Raw genomic sequence first — 17,787 nt, 5'->3', positions numbered from 1 at the left:
TTTTGCAATCATAGGTGGTAAAATAGTATTGTGAAATGTAGGTAAAAATACAACTCTATTTTGAAGGAAATGCATACAGTAAAATCATTTTTTTTCTTTTTTTTAAAAAATATATTTTATTGATTTTTACAGAGAGGAAGAGAGAGGGATAGAGAGTTAGAAACATCGATGAGAGAGATACATCGATCAGCTGCCTCCTGCACACCCCCTACTGGGGATGTGCCCGCAACCAAGGTACATGCCCTTGACCGGAATCGAACCTGGGACCTTTCAGTCCGCAGGCCGACGCTCCATCCACTGAGCCAAACCGGTTTTGGCCAGTAAAGTCATTTTTAAATGAAGACAGTTTCTTATTTTTCTTATAAGTAATATTAAAAAAAATAACATTCGGAAAGCATAGGGGAAAAAACAAGCAGAGCTATTTGTGGTACATTACCCTCAGGAAAGAAATTGTTTTCTGAGCATTCTACCAGGATAAGGTGAATAAGTTTTAATAGTAATTCTGACTATAATCTCAGTCTCCAGCCTAGGTAAAGGAATTCTGAGAGCTGAAATCAAGTAAACTGACAAACTGGCCAAAAACAAACAAACAAACAAACAAACAACAATAACAACAAAGCAGAAGCACTCTTCTAATTGGTCTTGAATTGGTCAGATGCTGTTAATAAATATTTATTTGGTACTTATTATGTGCAGAGTGTGTGCCTCATGCTGAAGCTGTCCATCATTATAGCAGTTTGGAAGTATGATAAGCTAGCCTTATAAAATGTCTACCAAAACCCTGTAGGCAATAGAAGGCGATGAAGTTTTATTATTTCCCTCTGTGCTCTCCTTCCACTTCTCCACAACCTTATCAAGGTGTGTTTTTCTTCCACAGAGAGCTAATACTGCTGACTTCGCATCAGGGGCACAGAATTTCCATTGTTTCTTTGTTTCATCCAGCCATGAAGATCTTCTGATTCAGCCTGTTATTACCAAGAACATGCATATTGCAAAGTGAGGTGCAAAGTGTGAACACATAACTAAGCTAAAGGAGATTATTATACAGAGGAACTTATTTTTTGTAAAATTGTCTATCTCTGCTGTTCAAACTTTAAGCAAAAGATACATATCATATAATACTTTTAAGTTTTTCCAATTAATTTCTCTATGAAAAATTCATCAGAAGTGAATTAATTATCGCATCTTATCTTGATCTTGGGACTGGAGCCCAGGCACATTGCCAGTTTTAGTCCCCACTCTGCCCTACCCTACACTTCAATCGAAGAAGAGCAGATAAGGTTGGAACTGCAGAGATATTTGACACATTGCATATGCAGCCCCTGGAGGGCTCATAACTGATTACCCATCTTCCTACAGTTTGAATCTCAGGAAGATTCATAGCCTTAGAAGAGGCAGATGATTGTTTGAAAGAGAGGGTTCTGACTAATGAATTCACTGGGCACTGCCTCCATCCACAAACACCTAGGGAAGTCAAAAGCAAAACAAGGGAATGCTTAGATGAAAGACTGGATGGCTAGATGCCTGGGATTCCTTGACTTCTCATCATGCTTCCTCTGATTATTTCTTTATGTTAGGAAAGAAATTGTGGTGCTACAGAATTTTTCAGAAAGTGAAAGGAAAAATCACCTTCAAGAAACAAAAGGGTTTTTTCTTTGGTTGTAAGAGAGCTTTGTTCATTTTCCTTTGTTAGTATCCCAAGTCTCTGTCCCAGGTTCTGCTCCAGCAACATTCTAATGTAGTCACTGATCAGCAGTGGCTCCTGTTGCTCAAGGATTTGAATAGTCCATTTGCAGACATTAATTCACAATGGGAGAGGACTTAAACCAGAATTTTTTATCCCTTATGAGTCTGAGAACCCCTTTATACCATCAGAAAAACTCTCCTTGGTGTGGCAAACACACAATACATGATGTGTTATAGAATTCTATACTTGAAACCCATATAATTTTATTAACCAATGTCACCCCAATAAATTCAATTTAAAAAGAAAAATCTCCAATCACTGTGTAATTTTACTTGTTTCTAGTGTTAGTTGATTGAGAAAATATTTGAACAAAAAATGACTAGGTTTCAAAGACAATTTTAAATGATTTTGTACTTGATTGATCATAACACCTGCATACATTTGAAAAAGCAGTCCATTTATAGGAAGACCTGTTTTTATTCATTATGAAACCAATACTTGGTGAACAGAGGGATTAAAAGGTTCTTTTGCCCTAAGTGCCCTGAGAGAGGATGGAAGGTAACTTGATGCCCCCTACCATACCACCGCTGGTGTTGATGGGATAATGATAACCCATAGGTGAGGGAAACACTTGTCTAAAGAGGGGTGTTGGCTCCTAGCAGAGCCATGCTACTTCTCTAACTTTCCATTCAACTTTTTTTCCTTTTTTAATTTTTTTATTGATTAAGTTATTACATACGTGTCCTCATCCCATTAGCCTTCCCCATCCCCCCCACTCATGTCCTCACCGCCCCCCCACCCCCCGTTGTCTGTCCATTCAACTTTGAATCATGAATCCCCATCTGGGATCTCTGGGAGTGATGTCGGGTTGTCAAGTGCAGTTAAATGGAACTTTAAGCAAAGGACAAGGCATCAACTGAATCTTATCTTAATTCAACCTCTCTCTTCTCCTTGAAGTTTCCAGAGTCAGTGTGCCCACAGTGGGCAATGGCAGGAAAAAAAAAAAAAAACAGCTACACTTCTTTTCAGTGAGTCTATACCTAAAATCCCAATGTAGAGCTTTCTAGGCAACTGAACAGGAATCCATAGCTTACACCCATGTGGGGAGGCAAAATTCGTCCCTTCCCTTAACCCAATAGAAAAGAAGGGAAGCCAGAGCCCATGACTGGATTGTACTCCATGGAGGCAAGGGAATTATAACCAGGCATTTTGGCCCTCTAACACACAGGGTCAAACACACACTAAAGTAGTAGAATCTGAACCACTCATATTAGCAATGTTGACTTAGAGAGGACCTAGGAAGTAGATGGGATGGAGGCAGAGGTCTCCTTTCTTTATAGTACCTATGGATCTCTTTCTGGAAGTTCACTTATGAATTATACCTTGAAAGATATATAACTTTGGAAATCTTCACACAATAAAATTTTTTGGCAGATTAAATTCTGCTCATAATCTTGTTGGCACAAGCTGCATGGAAACAGTCTTTGACTTCCTGAAGCAGACGAATAATCAGGCTCCTGCTGGCATTTGATGGAGTTAAGTGAACTGAAATATAAAGCCTTACAAATTTGTTAATGGAATTTCCTTTAACCAAGAGGATCAACAAAATCCATAGGAAGCAAATCTTTGCTTCATCTCCCACTGCTGTTATTGACAGAATTTTGGAGACATGTTATTTGTTTTGGCAGAAATCCAATGAATTTCTTGATTTTATAAAAAGTGGATAAAAATAGTATCTAACTCTAAGGAGATAAGAATGTTCTAGAACAGTGCTACCCAATAGTCTGCCCTGTCCAATATGATAGCCACAAGCCACATATGGTTATTGAGCCTTTGTAATTTGGAAGTATGACTGAGGAATTGAATATTTAATTTTGTTTAATTTTAAATAATTTTATTTTAAATAGCCACATATGTCTAAGAACTATCATATTGGAAATCCCAGTTCTAGGAGAACTGTTGCCCTCATGGGTGCTATAATTTTATTAAATATACCATCAGCACAAAATAATATATAACATATACAGTTTAAATAATAATAAAATAATTCATGTACACTTTAACCCTTCTTAAGAAAGAGAATATTATCTAAATATCTGAAGTTCCCCAAGTATCCCTGCCTGATCCCTTTGTATCCCACCACCCCCCCTCCCCCAAAGGTAACTACTATCCTGAATTTTATGTTTCTCATTTTCTCATTTTGTTGTATGTCTTTATGAAAAATTCTATTCATTCTTAAACAAAATTTTATTTCACTTCACATCTTTTTGGATATTTGAAAAACAGAATTGTACTGTGTACATTCCTTGGTGACTTACTTTTTTACCAAATATTATGTTTAACCATCACCCATTATTGATGAATATAGCTGTACTTCATTTGTACTGATCTTATTAATACACTGACATACCTTACTTAAATGGAAGCACAGATTAGCTATTATTTTGTGCCCTGCTCCTGTGTATGAATATACTATAGTTTTTTCATCCATTCTGCAGTCAATGATAATAATGTTGTTTCTATTTTCTTGCTATTAAAATACTGAGAATAGTTTTTCACATGTTTCTAGGGTCAGATAAGAAGGATTCTCTCTAGGGTACATACCTTGGAGTCAAACTGCTAGGTATTAAGAGTACACATATTTGTACTTTATGAGGTAATGCCAAGTTGTTTTCCAAAGTGATTGTACCAATTTTTATCACCACCAGCAGTTCAAGACACTTTTGGGTTTCCACATTCTGGCAATAATCATCTTTGTCAGCCATTTTAATTTTTGTTTATCTAGTAGGAATAAAATGCCATCTCATTGTAGCTTTAATTGGTATCTCCAGATTATTAATGGGCTCAGGGATATTTTTATCCATATATCTCTTCTTGTTAAATGCATGCTTGTTGTTTTTTTCATTGATGTGTGAAATTTTAAGAAATATTCTGGATATTGATCCTTTGTCAGTTTTATATACTGCAAGTATCTTCTTCCTATTTGTGACTTTTCTTTTATCTTTTGTGGCCTATTTATTGAACAGGAATTGTTAATTAATATATTTTAATTTAGCATGTATTTCCTTTGCTTGTGCATTTGTGATATTTTTAAAGAAATCCTCCCCACCTAGAGTTTGTAGCACTATTCCTCTATATTTCTTTTAGCTTTATTTTTTGTTTTCTTTGAAATATTTTATTAATCTGTATTTGACTTTTATTTATGGTATAAAATGGGGATACAAGTTAATTTCTTTTCATAGGGATAACTATTCCAGTTATAGTTATTGAATAGATGAGTTATTTACTCAGTGATTTCCCATGCCCACTCTTGTATGTGTGGACCAATTCTAGGCCCTCTGTTTTCATATATCTATCTTCTCTTTTCATCTTTCTCGTGTATATGTGGGCACAATTCCAGACCTTCCCTTTCATTCCATTAGTCTTTTTAACTCTGAGAAGATGCTATAACCTCTTAATTTCTATAATGGTGAAAGAAAGGAGTCAGACACAAAAGAATAACTAATCTATGCTTCCATTTACATAAAACTTAAAACAGAATATTCCACATTTTCTCCAATGAGGCATGGAGAAGAGCAAGAGATGACGCCAGAGAGGTACTAGGTGGTACAGATCATAGGGTGAGATGACAGAGAACCGACATGACCTGGTTTATGTCTTCAGGGTATTACTCTGGAGCCTAATTGAAATAGACCTTTGTGAGGCAAGAGAGGAAGCAAGGATACCAATTATAAGGCCAGTGCAATAATCCAGGTGAGAAAAGATGGAAGATGGGACTGATAGCAGAAGAGATAGTGACATGTGGTCAGATTCAGGTATATTATGAAGTTAAAGATAATCATATTTGCTGATGAATCCATGGTGAGGTATAAAAGAGGCATTGGAAGTAGAGAGAGATCAAGAATGACACATTAAGATTTTTGGTTGAGCAATCATAAGGATAGATTATGCATTGTACAGGACACATATAATATACAGTATATGGCATATGTAGAGTATATAAAGCACACATACACAAATAGTGCCCAATATAGGTTTGAAATATGGTATGTATATGTGTTTAATAAATCATCCTTCTTTCTCCCTCATGAAGCATGGTTATAAAGGACAACTTAGTTCAGATTTGAATATCCTACATAGTTCCTTAGAGCTAGCGATACCCTCCCATTCAAGTGGTGACCCTTGCCTGATAATGAAGTCAGGCTGAAAGAGTAGTGTCTGTAAGCCTTGATTCTTAGGCAACTAATAGGCACTAACAACACTGGCCATCTTGGGAAATAATCAGAGTAAATGAGAGTATCTGTAATGAAGCTTCTTCCAAGAGGCCAATGTTTTTAAGACCAAGTGCTATTTTAACACAAGCCTAAGGGTGATGTTTACAGTAGAGAGCTTTGAAATTTCTGTGTTGTCTGAATATAAATAGAACACTTGAGCCCCTTGGAAGAAAGTTATTTACCAAGATGACCATCATTTTCTGCTGCTCCTGACCAGTGGAAAACACTTTCCACATACTCTTCTAATTGCATCAGCCCTTTATGATGGATGGCTTGATATAACTTTATTGAGTTTGTGACTTGCAGAAATGACAGACTCTATCATCAACTTGACATAGTGTCTCCCCATATATCTCAGTGTTCAAAGCTAGTACCAGGTACTTGGTTTTCAGGTTAACACTATCAAAACCAAATTAATTTCTGTGGCTGATACAAAAGCTGTACTTTCTCTTCCCTTGGGTTTATAATAGATGTCTAACCAAAAGACCTTGCCAAGGACTTCATCCCTCTGTGCCACTCTCCTGCCTTCTGTACCTGACATCATCCAATGAGTTAAGGACTCATAAAAGTACCTAAGGACTCAGACAAGTATGCCAAATTCCACTATCCATTCCAGTTGGGTTTATTGCTAATATAAGGTCAGCAACATTGTGTTCTTGATGTGGCATTCTTTTTTAAGTTAAAGAGAAAATACAGGGCACTAAACAGCAGTGAACATTGACTAGATTGAAGTAAAACCCTTTTTTAAAGTAATGCAAAGTATATGAGATGCTTTAATGTGATTTGAATATTTTTCCATTTGTATCATTAACCAAGTACAGCAGCTACTTTTATATTGTCATGACTTCAGCTTTCAAAATCTGAAAAACTAATATAAAGGTAGTCCAGAGTAAAAAAAATCAAAGGTATTCCCTATCAACCAAACTTTTTTAATGCAGTAAGAAGCTAAGATAAATTTTTAAAAAAGATGTTATGGAGTTCTTACACATAAAAAGGCAATTGTCCTAAGCACCAGGTGGTATAAAGAGATAACAAATGCCCCAATCGTGAAGGAGTTGATTATCATGGGGAGACAGATAGAAACCAATAGTTTTAGAGACCACAAAACCCAATGACCACTTCTGGGGGACAGTTTACTAGTGAGTAAGAGGTGAATGTTATAGTCAGATGATAATACAAGTTAACATTTATTGCATAGTTTGAAGTATGCTGCATGTAGCATCTCATTTAATCTTTATTACAACCCTATGAAGTAGGATTTTTTTTACCACCATTTTGCAGACAAGGAAATAAAGGTATAGTCAGGTTAAGTGACTACCTCAAGTTCACACAGGGTACAAGTGGTATAACCAGGATCTGGAAGAATCCAGACAGTCCTGTTCCAGAATCTATGTCACAATCTCTGTGTTGTTCTGGCATTCTGATGTGTAGGCAAATTGGCTCTACCACTTACTGTAGTGACGAAGCATGGGTGAAAAGAGTGAGCTTCTAATTTTATGCCCTTCTCAGTTGTGTACCACTTTTACAAATTTGGAAAGCAGGAGTCATGATAATATTAAAATGCTGCTTCTTGATTAGTCAGGTAATGGTAAAAGAATCTTTATATGACATTTCAATATCTCTTTTACACTCCACATTGGAAGAGGATTGCCCTTTAGTCTAGCAAATGTTTATAGCATGTTTCAAACCTTAAATGTGTTATCTTTAGAAGGATACCAAATCAAGAACAGTTAAGGTTGCTGACTCTATAGTGGCAAATAACTAGATGAATAGTAAAATTGGAACTTTAGTGTTATATAGTTAGCTGCTGTAAGACATAGTTTGTTCCCTTGTAAAAGGAGAATAGTAATAATATGTCTACCTTATAGTGTCTATATGAGGATTAAATGAGCTATTGAGAGTCAAAGACTTAACTTTATGCCTGGCACATAAAAAATACTCCATGATAATGACATTGATGATGATAATGATGATAGTGGTGGTAGTGATGATGATAAGGACACTATCTTTTGTTGACATGCTCAATTTTATAACCTTCAATTTTTTTAATTTAATAATCTTTATTGTTCAGATTATTACAATTGTTTCTCTTTTTTCCCCCATAGCTCCCCTCCACCCGGTTCCCACCACACCCTCTGCCCTTACCCACCCCCCACTGTCATCATCCATAGGTGTATGATTTTTGTCCAGTCTCTTCCCGCACCCCCCACACCCCTTTCCCCCTAAGAATTGTCAGTCCACTCCCTTTCTATGCCTGATTCTATTATATTCACCAGTTTATTCTGTTCATCAAATTTTTTTTATTCACTTGATTTTTAGATTCACTTGTTGATAGATATGTATTCGTTGCTCATAATTTTTATCTTTACCTTTTTCTTCTTCCTCTTCTTAAAGAATACCTTTCATCATTTCATATAATACTGGTTTGGTGGTGATGAACCCCTTTAGCTTTTTCTTATATGTGAAGCTCTTTATCTGCCCTTCAATTCTGAATGATAGCTTTGCTGGGTAGAGTAATCTTGGTTGTAGGTTCTTGCTATTCATCACTTTGAATATTTCTTGCCACTCCTGTCTGGCCTGCATAGTTTCTGTTGAGAAATCCGCTGACAGTCGTAAGGGTGCTCCCTTGTAGGTAACTAACTGTTTTTCTCGTGCTGCTTTTAATATTCTCTCTTTGTCTTTTGCTCTGGGCATTTTAATTATGATGTATCTCGGTGTGGTCCTCTTTGGATTCCTTTTGTTTGTGGTTCTCTGTGCTTCCTGGACTTGTAAGTCTATTTCTTTCACCAGATGAGGGACGTTTTCTATCATTATTTCTTCAAATAGGTTTTCAGTATCTTGCTCTCTCTCTTCTTCTGGCACCCCCATAATTCTGACGTTGGTACGCTTGAAGTTGTCCCAGAGGCTCCTTACACTATCTTCATATTTTTGGATTATTTTTTCTTCTTGCTTTTCTGGTTGAGTGTTTTTTGCTTCTTTGTATTTCAAACCTTTGACTTGATTCTTGTGATCCTCTAGTCTGCTATTAGATCTCTGTATAATATTTTTTTATTTCAGTCAGTGTATGCTTAATTTCTAGTTGGTCCTTTTTTATATCCTCGAGGGTCTCTCTAAATTTATCTGCCTTTTCTAGAAAATTCTTGAAAAACCTTATAACCGTGGTTTTGAACTCTATATTCAGTCATTTGCTTTCCTCCATTTATTTCATTTGTGATCTGTTTCTTTGTCTCTGCATTTTGGCTGCTTTCCTGAGTTGATAGAGTGGCTTTGTGTGCTAGGTGTCCTATAGGGCCCATGGCTCAGCCTCCCCAGTTACCTGAGGTGGACACTCTTGGTGCACCCCTTTGTGGGCTGTGTGCACAGTCTTGTTGTTGTTAAGCCTTGATTGTTGTTGGTATCACTGGGAGGAATTGACCTCCAGGCCAATTGGCTGTGAGGATCAGCTGTGTCTACACTGGGAAAACTTCTGTGCTGGAGACACCCTTATGGGAGAAGACTTGCAAAAGCCTCTGTGCTCAGCTTGGATGGGGCGGAGTCTCAGGGTGGAGCAGACAGCATTGGTTTCCCGTCAGCCCTGCCCTAAGAGGCCCCTGGGTCTCAGTGTCCTATGGTAATCACTACAAGCATCTCTGAGAGAAAGCCGTCCTCGTCCTCGAGTTCCGCCTGCTACCAGACAGTCCAGTTTCTCCCTGAATTAGTCTGGGTCCCCAGAGTCTCATCTGCAACTGGAGTTCAGCGCAGTCGTGAGCTTTTGTCTCCCTCCCGCTTGAGAAAGCCAGCCGTGCATTCAGTTGCCAGTCCTCTCCTCGTGCGTGTCTAAGTACCTCTGCCTCCTGCAGCTCCTCTGAGTCTCAGTGTGCTTTTCTCTTTCCTTATAGTTGTAGAATTTCCACTCAGCCAGCCTTCCTGTGGTTCTGGATGATGTCCGTTTTGTCTTTTAGTTGTAGTTTTGAAATTGTTGTGTGAGGCAGCAGTTTAGGTGTTTACCTATGCCACCATCTTGGTTTCTCTGGTATTATAACCTTCAATTTTAGATGCTTAACTGAGATGTTCTGTATTTTATATTTATGAATATAATATATAGAATTAGAAACATTATCAATGAGTTTTTCTGTAGCTCATTACTGAATCTTACATTGTTTCATCTTTACCATCTCTCTGACACATTATAAGAGCATTTGAAAGAAACATTTTACCAATTGCCCTATAGCCAGAGTTCATTTGAATAAAATTGGGTGAGGACTTTTACTTAGGTAAAACTTATCCTCTGACCCCCCACGTTGCTCAGATGTTAGAATTTGCAGAACATAATTCTGAACAATTTTGTTAACAGATTAGAGCATTCCTGTAGATGAAAAAAAAATAGTGTGATAATGTTGCCTGTAAATGGAATATCTCACCTAATTAATTATACTGGTACATACTATAAATGCATCTATTTCCAATACAAAGTCCACTGTAACCAGGCACACTGAATTTTAATAAACAATTCATTGGGTATTCTAAATTAATTTATAATTTTGTTCACTAAGCATATGTGTTCTTTGTGATCAATGATGAGACATCAAGAAAGGCTTCCTTGGATTCTGCAATTTCTTCCATTCACTATCACAAGAAGTTTGCTCTCAGGTTTTAGAATACCAATTAGAAGTTAAAGCACACGTTTAAAAATCAGGAATGTATAGTTAAGCCAATGGTTAGTTCTACTTGCTAATATATATATATACATATATATATATATATATATATATATATATATATGCATTTAATTGTATTTAATTCTGTAAAATAGAAACATTTAATTGATTTTTTTTCTTTCAGCTTTCTGAAGCAATATTTATAGTGCATTCTTAGATGTGAGAGTGGGCTAAAACACAGGCCTATAAATAGGACCAAATTTCATTGAATTGGAAGAAAATTTCACCACTAAGAGTGTATGTGTATGTGTTGTTTTTATGCCCATACATTGTAACCACTCTTCAGACTCTGAATGATAAGAGTATTTTTGTGGATCTCAGGAAATTCATTTAGTCACACAGTGAAGGAAAATCTCTTCATATCAACATATTAGAATATTTAGTAAAGAGAAGTAACAAAGCTCTAATTTCAGTAATGAAGATTGGGTAATGTTTTATCTTCCAATCTTTGTTTTGCACAGACATCACGTCCCCTGCCAGTAAACATCCATTGTTAAAATGTGAAAGAGCTCAGGGGACAGACAGCTGGATTTTCACTTTAAATTGCTAGCTTGCATGCAGTGCCAGCTACCAATATCAAGTGCTCATCCCCATTTCATGACTCACCATTGACCTTAGTGAGATAAACCATTGGGTGCTGGCGTAATACTGACTTATCCCTGGCTTTAGGATGTGCAGTAAATACCAAGGGCTTTGTGAAGCCTGGGACAGGCCACCTGAGTATTAATTAGGCCAGTAGGTGAAATGTGGAATCCAGCAACATAGATCAGAAGTAAAGCCAGAAAGCCCATTGAAAACTAGTCTGGAAGTAAAAAGAAAAAAGAAACATCCTAGGTCAGCAATATGAATTCTGATTCAGTTAAAGGAGGTTTTAAATTATGATCTCTGGCCCTATCCAGTTTGGCTCAGTGGATAGAGTGTCGGCCTGATGACTGAAGGGTCCCAGTTCGATTCCGGTCAAGGGCATGTACCTTGGTTGTGGGCACATCCCCAGTAGGGGGTGTGCAGGAGGCAGCTGATCAATGTTTCTCTCTCATCGATGTTTCTAACTCTCTAGCCCTCTCCCTTCCTCTCTGTAAAAAAATCAATAAAATGTTTTTTTAAAAAATAAATGATGATCCCTTAGTGATGATATAAAAACTGAGAGTGAACTGTCTCTGATGTTCATCACTCAGCACACTTTCTTCTAAGCACCCCAAAAGCTCTGGAGGATAAAGGAAAGAATGCATGTGAATGATGAAAGTGCAGTTTAGTGTTACATTCTTTGCTTTGCTTCTCTTCATGCCTACTTATATCTTCTCTCTTGTGTTCTCTATCATTCTGTCCTACCCTCCCTCCCACACTCCCTTTCTCCTTTCCTCCATCATCCACTTGACAGAAAACATGGCCATGTCATGATTCAACTCCTTAGTTAATAACACCTTCACTCTAAGGATCAACCCAAATGAAACCAAATTTCATTTGTATGAATTCCAAATTGTATGTGCCTACCTTCTCCAACACCTGTGTTGGAGTCAATCTAAAATAAAAATGTGCAGACATGTGAAGCAAAGCTAATAAAAATGAATTTAAATTATGGTCAGGAGTCATATAAAGAAAGTGAAACTGTAAGTGTAACAAGAATAAAATAATGAAATGAAATAGTCCCCATAGCAAACATGCAAGTTTAGCTGGGAGCTTGCTGGCAGACAAGACAATTAGGAAAACATTATAAATCATAAAACTGTCCTAATAGAAGAAATTGCCATTTTTTTAAAACCAGGTCTTATCATAATGCTTAACACATAGTAAGTATTCAGTAAACATTTGTCAAATGACTACAAAAAGGTAAACATTTTCATAAATAAAATGTAACATTATATGCACACAGAAACACACTCACACAAATAACATATAAGTCTATGTAAATATTTATTACCCAGCTAGCAATGCAAAGGGGACTGCTTCTATTATGTCTCCATATGGAACACAGACATTTTTTTTGTAAGGTAAACATTTTCACAGAGAAAATGTAATGTTATATGCACACAGAAATACACTCACACAAATAACATATAAGTCTGTGTTAAAATTTTTTGATTTCAGAGAGAAGGAGAGGGAGAGATAGAAACATCAATGATGACAATCATTGATCGGCTGCCTCCTGCATGCCTCCAACCAGGGATCAAGCCCACAACCCAGGCATGCGCCCTGACCTGGAATCGAACTGTGACCTCCTGGTTCATAGGTTGATGTTCAACCACTGAGCCACACTGGCCGGGCTGTGTAAATATTTTTTACCCAGCTAGCAATGCAAAAGGGGATGCTTCAACCATGTCTCTATATAAAACACAGATGTCTTTTCTGTAAGGATTCTAATACAAGCTGAGAGATAACATTAGATAGTTGCTCATAGAAGGAGTGCTATTAAAACTTCTTTAGTTGCATATACCAGACATAGGCTCAAGTGTACCCAAACTAGTGTAAGCAAAAAAGCCACCATTTATTATTAAGATATAATAATATGGCCTACAAAGGCCTTGGCAATAGATTAGAAGGAGGGCTTAACACACCCTCTGTGCTATCTCCATTTCTCATCTCTGCATCACTCTACAAGTCTTCATTTCTTTCTCTTTCCTCTAAGTTTCTCTCTCTCCTCCTCCTGGGCTTCTCGGATCTCCAGTCCACATGATGAAAAATAGGATCACACTACCACTCATGGACTTGCAGTGCTTCCTTTTAAATAAACAGTCCTGGTGGAAACTGGAAATTCAATCCCAATTCCAAATTTCAGGGATGGTCCTCTTTTTTGTCTAATCTGGGTCACACATTCAAGTCTGAACCAATCAACTGTGCACAGAAAGTCAAGGCCATATCACAGAAAATGATTGCCAGGAGACTACTCTCACTTTTGGGTGTGAGTGGCATGATGTCCTGAAGAAAGATTGTAGTGCAACCAAGATAATATTATTGAATGCATTGCTTTCAGAGGGTCTAACACTTAATACAAAGCTAGGAGTAAGAGATCCTAGAATTATTGCTTGATAAGCTAGATTAGTGGCCAGCAAACTGTGGCTCACGAGCCACATGTGGCTCTTTGGCCCCTTGAGTGTGGCTCTTCCACAAAATACCACGTGCGGGTGCGCACGATTGAAACTCCGTGGCCCATGCACAGAAGTCGGTTTTCAGCTCTCAAAAGAAATTTCCATTGTTGTACTGTTGATATTTGGCTCTGTTGACTAATGAGTTTGCCAACCACTGAGCTAGATGATCTATTGCATGTACAACCCTTCACAACCATGATATTGGCCAAAGGCACATGTCAGTTCCAAAACAAACTTTCCAATGAGCATTTGACATGTATTTTGTGTTGTTGAATGAAATGAAACCCATATGCTTTCACGTTCATATGACTGTGTGACAAGGTTAAATAAACATCCTTCTTTTGTAAAATTAAAAAACCTGATTTGTATTTTCACTTAGGTAAAAAGTCATCCTACCTTTAAATGGAATAAAGCATCAGATGGACCTGTGAACAGAGTCCTAATTTTTCTCAGAAAAGAACTTAAATTCTTCTCAAAATCCTGTATGAGAGCTTAGGGATCCAACCCCACTCCCCAGATAAACAGAGATCATAGGATAGAGGAGAGATAATTTTGACCTTGGAAATTTTACAGGGAGATTTTAGGGTCAACTGCCATGACCAACATAACAGCATTCTGGCTTTGAATGCCTGGGACACAAGTGAAGGAGAGAAAACACAGTGACATCAGATTCCCAAGTAGTTTTCCTTTGAAAGCATTTGTGACATAGGCATTAATCAGCTTATCATGACCAAGAGGACTGTGAGGCCAGATGCAGGGTTCTTGGGATAGGAATGAGTCCCCTATTCCCTGTATTAAAACACCCAAAGCTGGTCTTACCGTGGGTAATTCAGAATTTCTAGGGAGATCTAGACTTATCTGGGTTTCCCTTCCTCTTTCTTCACAGCTCAAAGAAACTGGATAGAATGGCTAGACATTTTTGCATTAGGAGAAGAGAAGGCGATATAATAACTTGCTACTTTGTCCAATTCCCAGCAAACACATAAAACTTCCAAAAATGTTTCACTCTCTTCTTGTTGTAATGAATTTCTAATAGTATAAGGCACAATAATAAATACAGGCCAGTAGACTCAGGCTGAGACCTAGCAGAGCCTTGGAGGAAGAAAGTATTGATAGTATCAGAATACCATTCTTGAAGGACTGATCTACGGTCTCTGAGATGACAATAATCTAACTTTACCAAACAAACAGCCGGCTAGACTGACTTGAGCTACCTTAGTGCATCCTGAAGAAATGGAGGAGCTAAAAGAACAGCTTTAGAATCATAGTTAGGAAACATGCCAGTAAGACAATGGATAGAATGCACTTGGCAGGCATTAGGAAAATGCCAGCTGAATCCGGTATGTTCATTACACAATGCAAAGCTGAGTCTGAGTGGAAACCCAGTTGAAGCAAATGTAGTTGGAAAGCAGTAATAAAAAAACCAATCAGGAAATGGTACAAATGTAGTTCGAAAAGAGTAATAAAAATCAATCATTAAACTTAGGGATTTCTTAGGGTTTTGGGACCAAATAAAAGAGACTGGAACATAGGTGGCAGTGGGAATTTGTTATAAATGCAAAGTTTTGGCCTTGCCACACCCTCATTGAATAAAAAACTCTGGAGGTGGGCCTCTAGAAGTTGTGATTTAACAAGTAGTTATGCATACCAAAATTTGAGAACCAACAGCACCAGGGAATGGATATTAAGAGGCATTTATTAATTATAGAAGGAGAAGCATTATATATTTGTCATGTATACCTGGGAGAAGAAAGAATGTCTTTAAGTAAATGTACTATAAGCATATTCCCTAGGGCTGTCTTTTTCAAAAGCCAGGCCATGACACAATATTAGGTCATGAAATACATCCAAGTCGCTGATCAGCATTTAGAAAACTTAAATAAATTAGAAAATATTTATTGTACTTAGGGTATTTTCTCCTCAAAATCTTTTGTTCAGTTATCTGTCTCTGTGTGTATGTGTGTGATTGGGATGGATAGAGTTCAAAACATTGCAAAAATCACTTCTCTAAGACGTTGATTCTTAAACTTTAATGCACATAAGAAGTACCCAGGTGGATTAAAGATAGATTTTTAGGCCCAAAGCAGAGATTTTGGTACACTAGACTGAAGAGGGACCCAGGAATCTGCATTTTAACAAGCACTCCAGGTGATTCTGATTCAAGTGGTCCACAGATCCACTTTGAACAACATGTTTCTAGGGTAGAAATTATAACTAATATTCATGATAAAATTTTAACAATTCAAATTATTTTTGAGCCCAAATTAATGCTAGGCTAAAGGCTGTGGAGTTTACAAAGTTGAATAAAAAATGGATCCTTCCCTCAAAGACATAAAAATTTAAAGAAGCAGTTTCTATTTTTTCAGACTGCTTAATTTGGAAAGTCTGCTAAACAGAAAAAGGGTAAAATATCCCCGGGGATGTTATTCACCACTTACAATCTAGTTAGGAAGACGAAACATATTTTGGAGCAATCAGAGTCTCTGCTAGCACATATAATGCCTTTGTGAGTAGTAAAAAAAAGAGTTACTCTGGGAAAATGAAATTAGGGAAAGTCACAACTAATGGCTGGATCATCTAGAAAAGTAAAGTTGCCCCTTCCACCACGCTAATGTACGCTCAGGCCAGTGCCATGGCTTTGTGTAGTAGATTGTAAAATGGGCCACAAAGTATTCTCTCTTATCCAAACTCTTTGGTATTGCCCTCCCACAGTAATTCTGGACTGTCATTAAGACTTGATTTGACCAATGGAACATCAGCAAACATGATGAAAACAGAGACTTGAAAAAAGCTTATACATTGGGGTTTACCCTCTTACTGCTCTCAGTAACCTTTCTTACCATGCAAACAAGCCCAGTTAACCACATGGATAATAAGAGTCTATAAGGGGAGAGGCCTTAGTCACCCAAGCCATCCCAGCTGAGGCCACCCTAAACCAGCCAGCTTTAGCCCACTCACCAGCTGACTATTGGTAAAAAGCAAGCTAACCAAGATCAGCCAGGTGTAGAAGAACCAGACAGCTGAGCCCAACCCAGATTGCCAATCCATAATATTTATGATAAAAAATAGTTATTTTTTAAGCCACTACAGTTTGAGGTATTGGGGTATTTAGTGAAGTGAATGAGACACTTAGCTAGTAAGCTCTGATTGGAGTTCAGTCTTTACTCAGGCCCCCTAAGCTCAACAATATGTACCAGGCACAAGCTGCACCATTACACAAGGCAGCTTGAGGTACAAAGTATCTCAAGCCACACTAAACTGTACAGGCTGCTTGATAATCACCAATAAATCTCTTCCTGGTAGAGTGGTTCAGTTTTGATGATGTGAGAGACTGAAGTGATTCAAGAAGAGCCTGGTGAGTTGGGAAATTGGATGGTCTAATGATATGATCAGACTCATTCAATGGATAATGGATTGTACAGCATTACAGAAATTCCAGATTGACTGTTGTAATTAGGGTAGTCATTATATACACAGCCTCTTAGGCCTAAGAATTGCTTTTGACCATTGTTATTAAGAAAATCATACATGTTGAGAAGATATAAGTACTTCAATATTTCATTATTAATCTGGATTGTGTGCAAAACCATTCTTAAAATGTATTCCCATGTAACAGCAGCGGGAAACATCCAGACAAGCACCAGTGACAATCTATCCCTATTCTCTACTACTTACCCTGCCATCAATTGTGAAAGGAAGAAATTAGAACCTCTCTTCCATATTTTCTTCAATTCAGAAAGTTTTCCTTTTCCTTTTAAAATCTGAAACAGTTTATTTTCATGATATCATTAAAAGCCTGCATTGATCACAGAAAAAGAAAAGTCCTATCAATGCACAGTCCCCTCTGTGCAGAAATGCAGTCTGAGCAGGCTGGTTTATCATTCTAAAGTAGGAGTGGACAACTATTGAATGAAAGATGAGTTGGGTTCAGAGAAGATGACAAGACAGAGATGCCTACAACACAAGGACAGCACCTTATACACCTATTGGGGAAGGGAGGAAATCTGGAACAACACAGAGCAATCATTAACGCTGGTGTTCTTTAA

This window comes from Eptesicus fuscus, chromosome 1 (assembly GCF_027574615.1).
Source record: "Eptesicus fuscus isolate TK198812 chromosome 1, DD_ASM_mEF_20220401, whole genome shotgun sequence".
Classification (NCBI taxonomy): Eukaryota; Metazoa; Chordata; class Mammalia; order Chiroptera; family Vespertilionidae; genus Eptesicus; species Eptesicus fuscus.
The sequence above is the reverse complement of the archived record's forward strand: the minus strand, read 5'-3'. Positions refer to the sequence as shown.